Below are 13,426 nucleotides of genomic sequence, written 5' to 3'. Positions count from 1 at the left end.
TGATTTTCCTTATTACTCAGTTCCAAAGCCAAAAACTAAGCCACATTTCTTGTATTTAGTGTTATAAAGTAACACGAATCTACAAAGTAACATAGCTACATGTTACAAAATAACATGAAACCACTAGCTAACATAGCTACAATTGTTGAATCTGTTAACAAAATAATATAATCAATATATTATAAAATAACAATTGGTTTTGAAAAATAATTTAAGGTTCATGCCATACTGACCATTTCTTTTTGCTTATTGAATGTATGTGTAGAGAGGGGTTGGACCAGGTTAATTGAATAAGCTTTCATTTATTATAATGGTTAAGGAAATCACCTTAATATAATAAAACACAATTTAATTCTAAAAATTCATGTAACTTTATCTCTATTTTCTTTGTCAATTCAAAAGCACTGCAAGATCTTGCAATGACTGCATGATCAATAGGAAAAACAATGCAGTTATGTTTAATAAACTGTCTGGGCTTGGTGGCTCACTCTTCTAATCCCAGCACTTTAGGAGGCCAAGGTCGGTGGATGGCTTGAGCCCAGGAGTTCCAGACCAGCCATGGGCAACATGGCGAAATCCTGCCTCTACAAAAAATACAAAAGTTAGCCAGGTGCAGTAGCATGCGCCTATAGTCCCAGGTATTTGGGAGACTAAGGCAGGAGAAACACTTGAGCCACAGAGGTTGAGGCGGCAGTGAGCCGAGATCGAGCCATTACACTCCAGTCTAGGCAATGGGAGTGAAACCCTGTACCAAACAAAACAAAACAACAAAACAAAAAATGAATAAGTGTTTGTTGAATTAAAGACCAGTTATTCCTCTTTTTTACTGTTGATATAGAAAGCTCATAAGATTTATTATGTTTATCAACAAATCATTGCTATGTCATTAATTTATTGTTTGTCATATATTTCTAAAGAACTCAGAAAAAATATTGGTTATTTGAGCTTTTTGACTTTATAACTTTAAGTAAATACAGTTGCTGTATTATATACAAGGATCTACAGCGATTATCTGAGCACCACAACTAAAACTTTCCTTAGAGAATTGAAAAGCCTCTCTCACAAGAACCAATACTAAATTATAGCACTTTGTACAAAAGGAGAATGGGCTGTTGAGAGTGTGTTCTTCAGTTTGCTGTTTTGATAAAGGCCTTGACCAGTAAGTGTTGCTGTACTTAACAAAGTAGTTATAACAGCCTGTACTTAACAAAGTAGTTATAACAGCAGGGAGAAATCCTGAACTTCAGGTTTTGTTTATGGATGAGCAACAATGTTCATACTGCGAGAACACCTGGTTTACTTATTAGATAAAGGCTGAAAACAGTAGGTGATCAATAAATGACAGCTATTTATAAAGTGGTTCTTAGTAATAAGTGATGATACGTGTGTCTGGTGCAACTGAACAATAGGAATGGAGCATTTTTCTGTGCCAGAGTACAACTGACCAGCTGTCTGCTCCATAAAACTGGTCATTGTAGATTTTTTCTCTCTAATCTAGTTAACTTTGGGTACTACTTGGTACAAAGTTTAATTTTCATTGGTATAGGGCCTTATGTAGAAGTTCAAAACCCAGTTCTGAATTTCTGAACTCACATTTGTGCCGCTGTGGTCATCAGAAAAAAAAAAAAAAAAAAAAAAAAAAGGAACTGTTTACTAGGAATTGGAAGAAATATACTAGCTTTAAACCACTCACTGGCTAAATCAGGGTTTCTCAACCTTGGCACTGTTGATATTTTAGGCTGAAAACTTCTTTGTTGTTGGGGGTTGTCCTATGAATTGCAAGACATTTAGCAGCATCCCTGGCCTATATCTATTAGATATCAGTAGCATTCTTTCAGTGGTGACAACCAAAAATGCTTCCAGAGATTGTCAAATGTCCTCCAGGAGGCAAAATCACCCCTCACCTCCACAGAGAACTATGGGGCTAAAGTAGTAGTCATTGATTTGAACTTTGGTTTGTTGGTTGATTTCATCTATTTTTACTACTTTATAGATCAGAAGTTTTGTGGAACCCAAATTAAATACTCTTCCAAAGCATAATTAGGAAAGGTTATTATAATCCTAAATATCTACTAAAAGTATTGCAATTGCTTTGTTAGCAGATTAAATTTTTAGTAGACATTTGGCATTAAAAGGTAATCAAAGGCTACAAATTTTATATGAACAAACTTATTAATTCTCCTTAAAAAACAAAAACAGAAACAAAAACAAAGCAAACGAGTCTTCATATAGTGACAAACATGTGGAGTGGTCATCAAGTCCCTGTATCTTATTCTCAGTTTAGTAGACTAAGAAATTCAGTTTTAAAACGTATTTGCAAGTAATTGTGCTCCAGGGAACTTATACATGCATTAGCCAAATTCATAGGCTACTGATATAACAACATGAATGTAACTGATCAATTTATAAAAAGAAATATAACCATCAAGAATAGCAATTGTTAGGCTGGCACAGTGGCTAATGTCTGTAATCCCAGCACTTTGGGAGGTTGACTACCTGATTACCTGAATTTGAATTCTAACTGGGAGGATTGCTTGGGCCCAGAAGTTTGAGACCAGTATAGGCAACATAGTGAAACCTTGTCTCTAAAAAAATAAAAATAAAAATTATCTGGGCATGGTGATGCACGCCTGTGGTCCCAGCTACTCTGGAGGCTGAGGTAGGAGGATCACTTGGGCCCCAGGAGTTGGGGCTGCAGTGAGCCATGATCCAACCACTGCATTTCAGCCTGAGTGATATAGTAAGATCCTGTCAAAAAAAGAAAAAAAAAAGAATAACAGTTATTCATCATTTACAGTCAGTGCTTCAGTTAAGTACTTTATGTGGATTATCTCAATCAATGTATTAGTTCTATTAGCATTTGACTACAGGAGCATCAAGCTTAGAAAATTTAGGCCACACAACTAATAGGTTATAGAATTAGAATTCAAATTCAGGTAATCAGACTCTAAAGACCATACTTGAAATGACAGGGGAAATGGATTCTTAGGTTTCCTGGTCAACTTATCACACTTGTTACATTAGAGGTTTTTTTCTTTTTCCCCAGAATATAAAGGTAATATATAGATGTTGTAGAAAATGTAGACTGTCCAGGATAATAACATCTACATTCTAATCAGATAGACATGACTACTGTCAACATTTTGATATACTTTCTTCACTCTTTTACATACATTGTATACTATAGCTGACCTCATACTACATAGGCAATGTTAAATATTTTTAAATATTTAAAATGTTTTTTCATGAGGTAATTTCCTCAGGCCATTAAAAATTCTTTGTAAACATAATTTTAATAGTTTTAATCACATACATGCAGTAATTATTTTAACCATTCTCTTAATGGTGGATTTTCGACTTTTATCAATTTACTTACTATGGTTAAGTATCTTTCCATAGAGATCTTCGTCTTCTGGACTACCTTCTTATAACTTCCAAAAGAGAAATGATCAAATTGGGTCATGTGAACACTCATAAGGTTCTTGGTATGATTTGACAAATAACTTTCCAAAATCTTTGTCCCAATTTATATCCCTCCCAGGGTGTAAGTGTCCATTTCACTCTTCTGTCACCAATCGAGTTTATTCACATTTTAAACAGATTGGGTAATTAGATGCCAGACAACCTCTTTTTTGTCTCTGTTTATTATTAATGACTTTGAATATTGATTGGTAAAATGTGTAGCAGGCATTTAAATTTCATATTTTGTGAACTGATCATTGTATATACTTTCCCCATTGATCTATTTAAGGTGTTTGTGTCTTTTTTCTATTCTCTTTACCCTCACACTTTACCATATAAATACTTCTGTCCCCAGTATGCATTTGTATATGTGAGTCTCTGCTACTAGACTGTGGTTCCCCATGGGCAGTGGCCCCATTTTATTTTATCTGTGAACAATGCCTAACACATAGTAGGAAAAAGGCAAACTGTAGTTTGTAGAATTATTCTTAGGATTAAATGAGATAACGTAAGCAAAGCATCTAACACACTGTCACAAAGCAGATGCTCAATACACACATTACTTTAGGCAATCAAAAGTTTGGCTATTTCATTTTGTTGTTTAGGAAAACCAAGGTTAAAGATTAAGTATCTTTCAAAGATCAGGAACTATAGTTGTAAACTGCAGATTTAAGATGCGAACCCTGATTCTCAAATCTTTCATCACAAATCACATGTGGCTGGAATACTCGAAAAATTATAATTCTTGCAATTTTTTTTTTCTTTTTTGAGACGGAGTCTTGCTCTGTCACCCAGGCTGGAGTGTGGTGGCTCGATCTTGGCTCACTGTGACCTCTGCCTCCTGGGTTCATTCAATGGTCCTGATTGTCCTGCCTCAGCCTCCCAAGTAGCTGGGATTACAGGCGCCCGCCACCACACCCAGCTAATTTTTGTATTTTTAATAGAGACGGAGTTTCACCATGTTGGCCAGATTGGTCTCGAACTCCTGACCTCAGGTGATCCGCCTGCCTCGGCCTCCCAAAGTGCTGGGGTTACAGGCGTGAGCCACTGCGCCCGGCCAATTCTTGCGATTTTTGAAAGATCAGTATGCACTGTGAGCTGTTTAACCTTTGAGGAACTGCTTTTTCCCTGTATCTGTCTGTATCTGATCCCACATGTATGTCTCTTCCCTTGTTTTTATTTTTTATTTTTTTAGAGACACGGTCTGGTTCTGTTGCTCAGGCTGGAATGCAGTGTTGCCATCAGAGCTCACTGCAGCCTTGACCTCCTGGGCTTAAGTGATCCTCCCACTTCAGACTCCCAGCCAGTAGCTGGGACTACAGGCACGCGCCAACACGCCTGGCTAATTTTTTCATTTTCATTTTTAGTAGAGACAGGGTCTTGCTATGTTGCCCAGGCCTGTCTGGAACTCTTGACTTCAAGCGATCCTCCCGCCTCGGCCTCCCAAAGTGCTGGGATTACAGGCGTGAGCCACCGCGCCGGGTCTCATTTAAATTTATAGGAAACTTGTGGTAAAAATAGCAAAACTCAACAAGCAAATATACATCAAGTGAGTGACATTTTATTTCTACATCAGATAAGTCAGCTTTTGCTTTTAGACAGGGAGACAGCTGTTCTACCAGCCGCTTTAAAATAAAAATGCAGAACTAACGCAGCGAAGGGAAGGAGTGTGGCTGGGAATGTCGTCAGCTGGAGGGGCTTGGAGCTCGGGGTTGGCTGGGAGCATGTTTATTGCTGCCGGGAGGAGGAAGGGGAAGCGGGGGAAGCGGGGGAGGCGGGGGGGCAGCGTGTTGTAAAATCAGTTTGAAGTAAACAAAAAGTTGTGTTTTCCGAGGGGCCAGCAGCGCGGAGGGCAGGCCTAGCCCGCTGCCGGGAAGGCGGGTCTGTCCAGTAGAGACCGGAACGCCGCGCAGGCTCAGCAAAGGGCTAAGGCTGGGGCCGGGGAAGCTGCCTCTAGGTTAGCGAAGGGTAAAGGAAGTCAGACACTGACGCGAGTGGCCTCCCGATCCCGCAGTCGAGTGGAAAACCGAGTCCCGACCTAAGGCCGAATCATCAGGCGTCCCCGTCACCCAACAACCCACTCAGGCACTTCCGGTAAGAAATCTAGTGCCCTTAGCTCGGAACCTGCGTCGTAGTGCGCAAGCGCCCCGGGCCTGGAGACGGCCGCGGATGCCGAGGGAGGGGGCGTGTGAGCCGAAGAGGAAAGCGTCCTCTGCGCCTGCGCTCTCTGCGCTGCCCGGCGGGGCGGGGAAAGAAGCCCTGGGGCGGGGAAAGAAGCCCTGAGCCGGGATCTGGCACTCCCAGGACTCCCGGCCGGGGTCGCTCTTCACTCCTCAGCGCGACGTCGTGTCGAGTTCCCAAAAAGCTCCGCAGGGGCTGTAGGGAGGTAAGAGCCCCCCGTGACCGGTCGTCTCGGCCTCCCCTCAGCCCTGCTGTTCCCACAGAGGGGCGGGGTGACCGCTGGACCCGCCGACCTGGGCGCTGGGTCTGGCCCTCTTCCTCTGGGGACAGAGCCTGGGCCCCGACCGATTCCTTTTCCGAGCCCCTGGAGCTGGCCGGGGAACCCTGGCCCTCCAATCTGATGTCCCCTCCTGGAGCCTGAAGGGCCAGACCGGACTGGACCGGGAGGGCAATCACGGCGGCTGTTTGCCCGGTTCCCCGCTCCCGGGCCGCCGGAGTGTTCGGCGCTCCTGGGGGAGAGACCCCAGCGGACGGAGGGAGAAGCGCCCTGGCGCCGCCGTCCCGCCTGGGGAGGGGCTGCGACTGCGGAGGGGACTGTGGTTCTTCAGGAGTGGCAGAGGCTCGGTCCCCGCAGAGGAGTCTCATCGCCGCCGGTGCTCTCGCACTGCCCATTCCCGCACCCATGCATTTTCTTTTGGTTAGAGACCAGAAGGATGCAGTGGCCGTCTTTCCCGCTGCCTTTCCTTTGGTACTTTTGAGAACTCCAAAAGAGGACCTTATTTTTAACTCTTATTTGTACTACCGTGATTGCAAATATTATGTTCCAGACTAAGGATGTTCTTTCTTGTTAGTTTGACTTGTATGAAAACCAGTCCATACATTTGATACTAAGTTAATCTTTTCAATTCAAAAAATAGGCACTTTGTTGATTCAATCAGATTCCTCCATTTATTCACTTGAGCTTGTCGTCTCTTGAGTTGGCGGGAGTTTAATGGTTTAATCCAGTAGAACTATATATAATTTTTCGCCTAATTTCTTCCTTTTTTTCCTCTCCTGGATATTAAACCGCATGCTTAGTGGCAAAAATGGAAAAAATAGAATAAAGAATAAGGAAAAATGATCAATCATAATTCCACCATGTAATAGTAATCAATTACTTATAATATTTTGACTTTTTTCCTTTGAGTCTTTTTTTTCCCTTGTGCATTTTCTTGAGATGAGATTTTATATCGTTGGATTGTCTGCTTTCCTTGATTTAAATTACGTTGTAAGCATTTCCCCATGTTTTTAAAAAGCTTCATAAAAATGACTTATTGATTATACATGAGCAAAGTATCTTTTGAAACAGTTATATTACAGATAAAGCCAAATCCGCATTAATTATCCTCAATCATAATGTTACATGATAGAATAGTGCTACAGTTTATTTAACATTATGATTGGGGATAATTACGCTTAAAAATTATTGAGGACCAATAGAGTTTTTGGTTCCTAATGCTGCAGTATATTTACCATTTTGGAAATTAAAACTCAGAAAATTGAAAATGTTTTATTCATTTAAAAATCACAGACTCATGTATTAAATAATTTTTTAGTGAAAAGTAACCATTTTCTAAAACAAAACTTAGAAGAGGAGCGTGGCATTGTTTCAAATTTTTGCGAATCACTTTAATGTCTGGCATTATAGAAGACAGCTGGATTTTCATGTTTGCTTCTGTTCAGTCTGTTGTGCTATCTGGTTTAGGTTGAAGCATATGAAGAAAACACCAGCCTTGAACAGATATGTAGCAGGAAAAGCGAGGATCTTACAAGCCTGCTGAAAGGCTCCTGGGGACATCCAGGGGTCCTGAGACCACAGTTTGAGAAAGCTGATTTAACCATTTTTGGATTGGTGGGCTGTTAGGTTGTTTAAAATTTTACACTGTTACAACCCTTGCAACAGTGAAAGTTCTTTGTGATGTTTTCTGGTGTATGCGTGCTAGTGTTTTTCTGTAAGTAGAATTGCTAGGTCATAGAGTTTTGCTTTTTTTTAAGTTTGTTAAACACATTACTTTTGATGCCTGTATAATTTGCTTTTGTGCACTAATGTTGGTGTTTAGATTGTTTCAACTAATGATTTGGTGAAATATCTTTGCATTTTTTAGTTGTTTTGAATTATTTTCTTTTTGAGGGGGCTGGGGGGAGTCCAGTAAAAACCAGACAACTGCCAGATACATTCTAAGATAGCTTTAACACATGGATTCTTTTCTAAAATTTCTAAAAAGATAATTGTTAGATCAAATATTAGGAATCTTTCTCAGGCTATTGGTACATATTGTCACATTGTTTTCATGGGAGATAGTACCAGTTTGTTTCCTGTCAGCAGTGTCTGACATGCTTTAAAAAAAAAATCACACCCTTACCAACATCGAGTACTTTTATTATTTTAAAAAATTGTTTCAATTTAGCAGGCAATAAATGGTATATGTTCTAATTCTCATTACTTTGATAGTGCACTGAATAATTTTCATAATCTTACTAGTTGTCTGTTGTTATTTGCTCGTTTATAGTCCAGTATCCAAGTGTTTTTCTAACACATTTTTATCTTCTTAAATATATTGTAAGGAAACGTGCTGTACTTTGTTTGTTTGTTTGTTTGTTTTTTAAGACAGAGTCTCGCTCTTTCGCCAGGCTGGAGTGCAGTGGCGTGATCTCGGCTCACTGTAAACTCTGCCTCCCGTGTTCAAGGGATTCTCCTGCCTCAGCCTCCTGAGTAGCTGGGACTACAGGCACGCGCCCCCATGCCCAGCTAATTTTTGTAGTTTAGTAGAGACAGGGTTTCACCATGTTGGCCAGGATGGTCTCGATCTCCTGACCTTGTGATCCGCCTGCCTCGGCCTCCCAAAGTGCTGGGATTGCAGGTACGAGCCACCTCACCCGACCTTAGGAAACGTGCTGTACTTTTTTTTAAAGGAAAACAACAAAATTATGTTTTCTCTGCTTACAAGAGCACATGCCTTTTTTTTTAAAAATTTATTTTATTTTTATTGATTTATTTTTTTGAGATGGAGTCTCGCTGTGTCGCCAGGCTGGAGTGCAGTGGCACCATCTCGGCTCACTGCAACCTCCGCCTCCTGGGGTTCAAGCGATTCTCCTGCTTTAGCCTCCCAAGTAGCTGGGGCTACAGGCACGTGCCACCACGCCCAGCTAATTTTTTTTTTTTTTTTGTATTTTTAGTAGAGACGGGGTTTCACCATGTTGGCCAGGATGATCTCGATCTCTTGACCTTGTGATCTGCCCACCTCAGCCTCCCAAAGTGCTGGGATTACAGGCATGAGCCACCACGCTGGCCAAGTATATGCTTATAAAAAAAAAGTAAAATAGTATGAAGACATATCATGTAGCTCTGAAAGGCTTACATAATCCCATTCCTAGATTTATAGTATTACTAACATCATTAATGTTTGTTCCTTCATATTTTTTTACTATGCATTTGTTAATTTTTTTTACAACTTATTTGTAAAAATAGGTTTGCACTATGCATAAAGTTTTGTGATTTGATTTTCTTTCATTTAACATTATATATTGGATATTTTTCTACTGAAGTACATATAACTGGGCAAAGTTTTATCCTGAGTGGTTTTAGGAACATGAGTTGTGATCTTTAGTTATCTGATGGCAGGCTCTTGTCCTCTTCTAAATATATTCTCTTCCTAGGTGATCTCATCCATTAACAGCTGTGTGTTGCCAGTTCCCAAATCTTTATCTATCTCAGACTTCTCTCCTGCATTCCAGATTCTTATATTCAACTGCCTTTGGGATATCTCTCCCAGGATGTTCTCAAGGTACTTCAAACAGTCCAAATGTGAACTCATGTTTTCCCTTAATCCTGCTCCTCTTTGTATTGCCTGTCATGGTCAGTGGCACCACCATCTACCCTAGCCACTCATGGTGGAAACCTGGCACTAATCCAGCTTTCTCCCTTGCTTTCAGTCTCCAAAACTTCTCATTATTTTGCCACTTTTATTTCATTTTATTATTTTTATTTGAGACAGGATCTCACTCTGTTGTCCAGGCTGGTCTCAAATTCCTGGGCTCAAGCTAATCCTCCCACCTCAGGCTCTGGAGTAGCTGAGACCACAGGCAGGCATCACCATGCCTGGCTCATTTTAGCCACCTTTATATCTATTTCCTTTTTTTCTCCACTGCATTATCTCAGCTCAGGCCTTCATCTCTTACCTTAACCATTTTAGGTGTCTCCTTACTATTGGTTTTGTTGGTTTTCTGGTTAATCTTCCATGTTACTGCCAATTTTTGTAATCATGAAGAGATTTTTAAAAACCATTTTATTGTAAATATTACGAAGATTTTTTCTTAAATTTAAAAATATATAAATAGCCAAGTGAGTAAAAATACTACCTAAAATAAGTTATATGTATACATAAATAAACCTATTTTAAAAGGGAGTATATCTTATATTTCTTTTATGTCTTATACTGAATATGGTAGATTATTGGCACAAAAAGTACATACTGATTGATTGAAATGGGAAATATACACAGCTTAATGAGATTTCATGTTAAAACATTTCAGTATACCGTATTTACATTGTCATATCATACCTTTTACAAATTATATTATCTTTTTTTATATCTTTCTTGGCACCTGAAATTACATAATGCTTAGTAGAGCATTGCTATATAGATAGGAATGTTTTGTAAATATATGTTATTTAATGAATTCCATAATTTATTTCTAAAAAATTATCTGGCTTTTGCTAATAAGAAACTATTTCTAGACCTTTCAGTTTCTGTGCTTAATTTGTTAAATACATCCTGTATTCAGAGTTCCGTTACTACTACTTTTTACTATTATGTTTATTTTAAATTTAATGTTTATATTTATCGAAGGGATACCTGTACATAAACAGTCAAATAGTACTTCAAGGATTATAATGAAAAACTGTCTGGGTGTGGTGGCTCACGCCTGTAATCCCAGCACTTTGGGAGGCTGAGGCAAGAGGATCACATCAGCCCAGGAGTTTGAGACCATTCTGGGCAACATAGTGAGACCTTGTCTCCACAAAAAATAAACAAAATTAGCTGGGTTGTGGGGCACACACCTGTTGTTCCATTTACTTGGAAGGCTGAGGTGGGAGGATCCCTTGAGCCCAGCACGTGGAGGCTATAGTGAGCTAATATCGTGCCACTGCAGTCCAACTTGCGCAACAGAGTGAGACCCTGTCTCAAAAAAGAAGAGAGGGCTGGGTGCGGTGGCTCATGCCTGTAATCCCAGCACTTTGGGAGGCTGAGGCAGGAGGATCACCTGAGGTCGGGAGTTCGAGACCAGCCTGACCAATATGGAGAAACCCCATCTCTACTAAAAATACAAAATTAGCCGGGCATGGTGGCGCATGCCTGTAATCCCAGCTACTTGGGAGGCTGAGGCAGGAGAATCGCTTGAACCTGGGAGGCAGAGGTTGCAGTGAGCTGAGATCGTGCTATTGCACTCCAGCTTGGGCAAGAAGATCGAAACTTCATCTCAAAAAAAAAAAAAAAAGAAAAAAAAGAAAGAGAAAAACAACAATCTTCTGCCCCAGTCCTTCTCACCCCTGAATCCCACTCTCCAGAAACAGTCTTTCTCAATCAGTGCTTTCTGTCTGAATCACTGAACAAGAAAAATGATTTGAGCAACTATTTTCTTAATTCTCCCAAAGAGGGTAGGTAGCTAATAATATGATGGATGCATAGGAGAGAAGTTAGTTTATTACATAAAATAGAAGCCTTAGGGCATTAAAGATTAATTCTCTTGCCGAACGTTAATTGAGAAAGGCTGCTCCAGAGTCAGTGACTTCAATTCCCTATCACTTCCAGTTTTTTAAAATGACATATTTAGATATATGGCGATATCCCCTCCCCATTCCCATCCTAATGCAATTTGAGGTATAGTTTACTCATTTCCTATTACAGAAGATGGGAGTTTAGGTTTTTTGTACCAACTCCTACCTTTAAACACTGCATTTCACTTCCCCTCTCCCCTCTGTATTCCCAAATTAGTTATATGTTAACTTTTAGTTATTTGGTGTTTACCTCATTTTAACTATGTAAATATTGTATGTAGCTGAACAAGGTAAGTGTGAGGTTATTTCCTTTCTTGTATAATTTTTGTTTTTCCTAGTTAATAATTATCTTCTTTTGTACATGTACCTTTTATATTTCTTTATAAATAAATGTTTTATATCTTTTTAATGTGTCTTTTGTATTCTTTATTTGATCTATTAATCTCTTGAACCAGATACATCAGTATCCTCTTAGTAGATTCAAACACATCTGATAATCTGTTTTGCAACATCTTTCCTGCCTCCATCTTGATGGGTTGCTCTCTAGGCCTGTTGCACAACTCTCTTCCTGGACTGCCCTTTTACAGTCATCTGTGAATTGCATTTGTCTCTTCTGTGTGGGTAGCCTCTTTTTCTTGGATTTCAAGTTTTCCTTTTTCTTGGTGTCTCCCTTATATTGGCAGAGTATGTTTTTGAGTAGCTTCCTGAGAGAGACAGAATGGGATGCACATATTTTGGGTTCTTGCATGATCAACCATTTTTTTATTTAACCCTCACATTTATGATAACCAATCCTTTGATTGTGACCTGTTATATCTCTTTGGAAGCGTTTATATTTATTCAACAAGTTTGTATTGAGCACATTTTATGTGCCGGGCACTGGTCAAGACCTTTTGAATATATAGGTGAACAAAAATACAAGATTCATGTCCTTATAGAGCTTAAATTCAGGGAGGGAGGAGTTGTTCAACAGCAAATATAATAAATAAATTATACAAAACATTGGGAGTTTGTAAAGTAAATAACTGCTTTAGAAAAGAGAAAAAAGAGCAGGCTGGGGTGGGAAGTTCAGGAATGTTGGGGAAAGGAGAGGTAGGGGATGCAGACTGTGGTATTAAATGGGGTGATCCTCCCATCAACCATTCAGGTATTCTGAAATTTCACAATGATGTTGGTTGGTAAGAGTTTTTCATTCATGTGTTGGGCCCCAAATGGGCCCTTTCCATTTGGAGACCATATCCGTGGTTTATTTGACAGTTTCTTCTTTCCCTCCCTTCCTTCTTTCTGGACTTCTTTTATTAGAATATTAAACCTCATTAGATTGATTCTCTAATTTCTAATATTTTCTCTCCTGTTTTCTATCCCTTTCTTTCTGTTCTGTTTTCTAGGATATTTTCTCAACTTTATTTTATAACACCTTGATTGCATTTTTAAAAATAAACATTTTATTTTGGAACAGTTTTAGATTTACAGAATTATTGCAGACAGTATAGAGTTCCTATATACTCCATACCCAGTTTATTATTAACATCTTAGATTAATATGGTACATTTGTTATAATTAGTGAACTAGTATTGATACTTTATTAATTAAAGGCTATACTTTATTCACATTTCCTCATTTTTCCTCTAATATGCTTTTTCTGTTCCAGGATCCCATCCAGGATACCACATTACATCGAGTAGTCCTGTCTCCTTAGGCACCTCTTGATTGTGATAGTTCTCAGACATTCCTTGTTTTTGATGCTCTTGAAAGTTTTGAGGATTACTGCTCAGATGTTTTGTAGAATGTCAGTTGGGATTTGTCTCATGTTTTTCTCGTTATTATATTGGGGTAATGTGTTTCGGAGAGAAAGACAACAGAGATAAAGTACAATTTTCATCAATACATACTGTCAGTGTGACTTGCCACTTTTCTTTTTTTTTTGAGATGGAGTCTCCCTCTATCGCCCAGGCTGGAGTGCAG

The 13,426-nt window shown here is 39.4% G+C and overlaps 1 protein-coding gene across 8 annotated transcripts in view; it reads left to right on the top strand.

Moving 5' to 3' along the window:
- Window positions 1–4,139: 4,139 nt before the first annotated feature.
- Window positions 4,140–13,426, top strand: part of ZFYVE16 (zinc finger FYVE-type containing 16) — a 72,905-nt gene continuing 63,618 nt past the window's right edge. For 2 of the 8 annotated variants that reach the window (XM_008975790.7, XM_034959866.4), the window contains exons 1-2: window positions 5,660–5,848; window positions 9,418–9,467. The gene's annotated coding sequence lies outside the window, so the exon portion shown is untranslated. Of the gene's footprint in view, window positions 5,557–5,600; window positions 5,849–9,339; window positions 9,468–13,426 lie in introns of those variants that run through there. The other 6 variants (XM_014344868.5, XM_063604180.1, XM_034959867.4 and 3 more) reach the window with 6 other exon arrangements.

Source organism: Pan paniscus, chromosome 4 (assembly GCF_029289425.2).
Source record: "Pan paniscus chromosome 4, NHGRI_mPanPan1-v2.0_pri, whole genome shotgun sequence".
In the NCBI taxonomy this organism is placed as follows: Eukaryota; Metazoa; Chordata; class Mammalia; order Primates; family Hominidae; genus Pan; species Pan paniscus.
The sequence above is the reverse complement of the archived record's forward strand: the minus strand, read 5'-3'. Positions and strand labels throughout refer to the sequence as shown.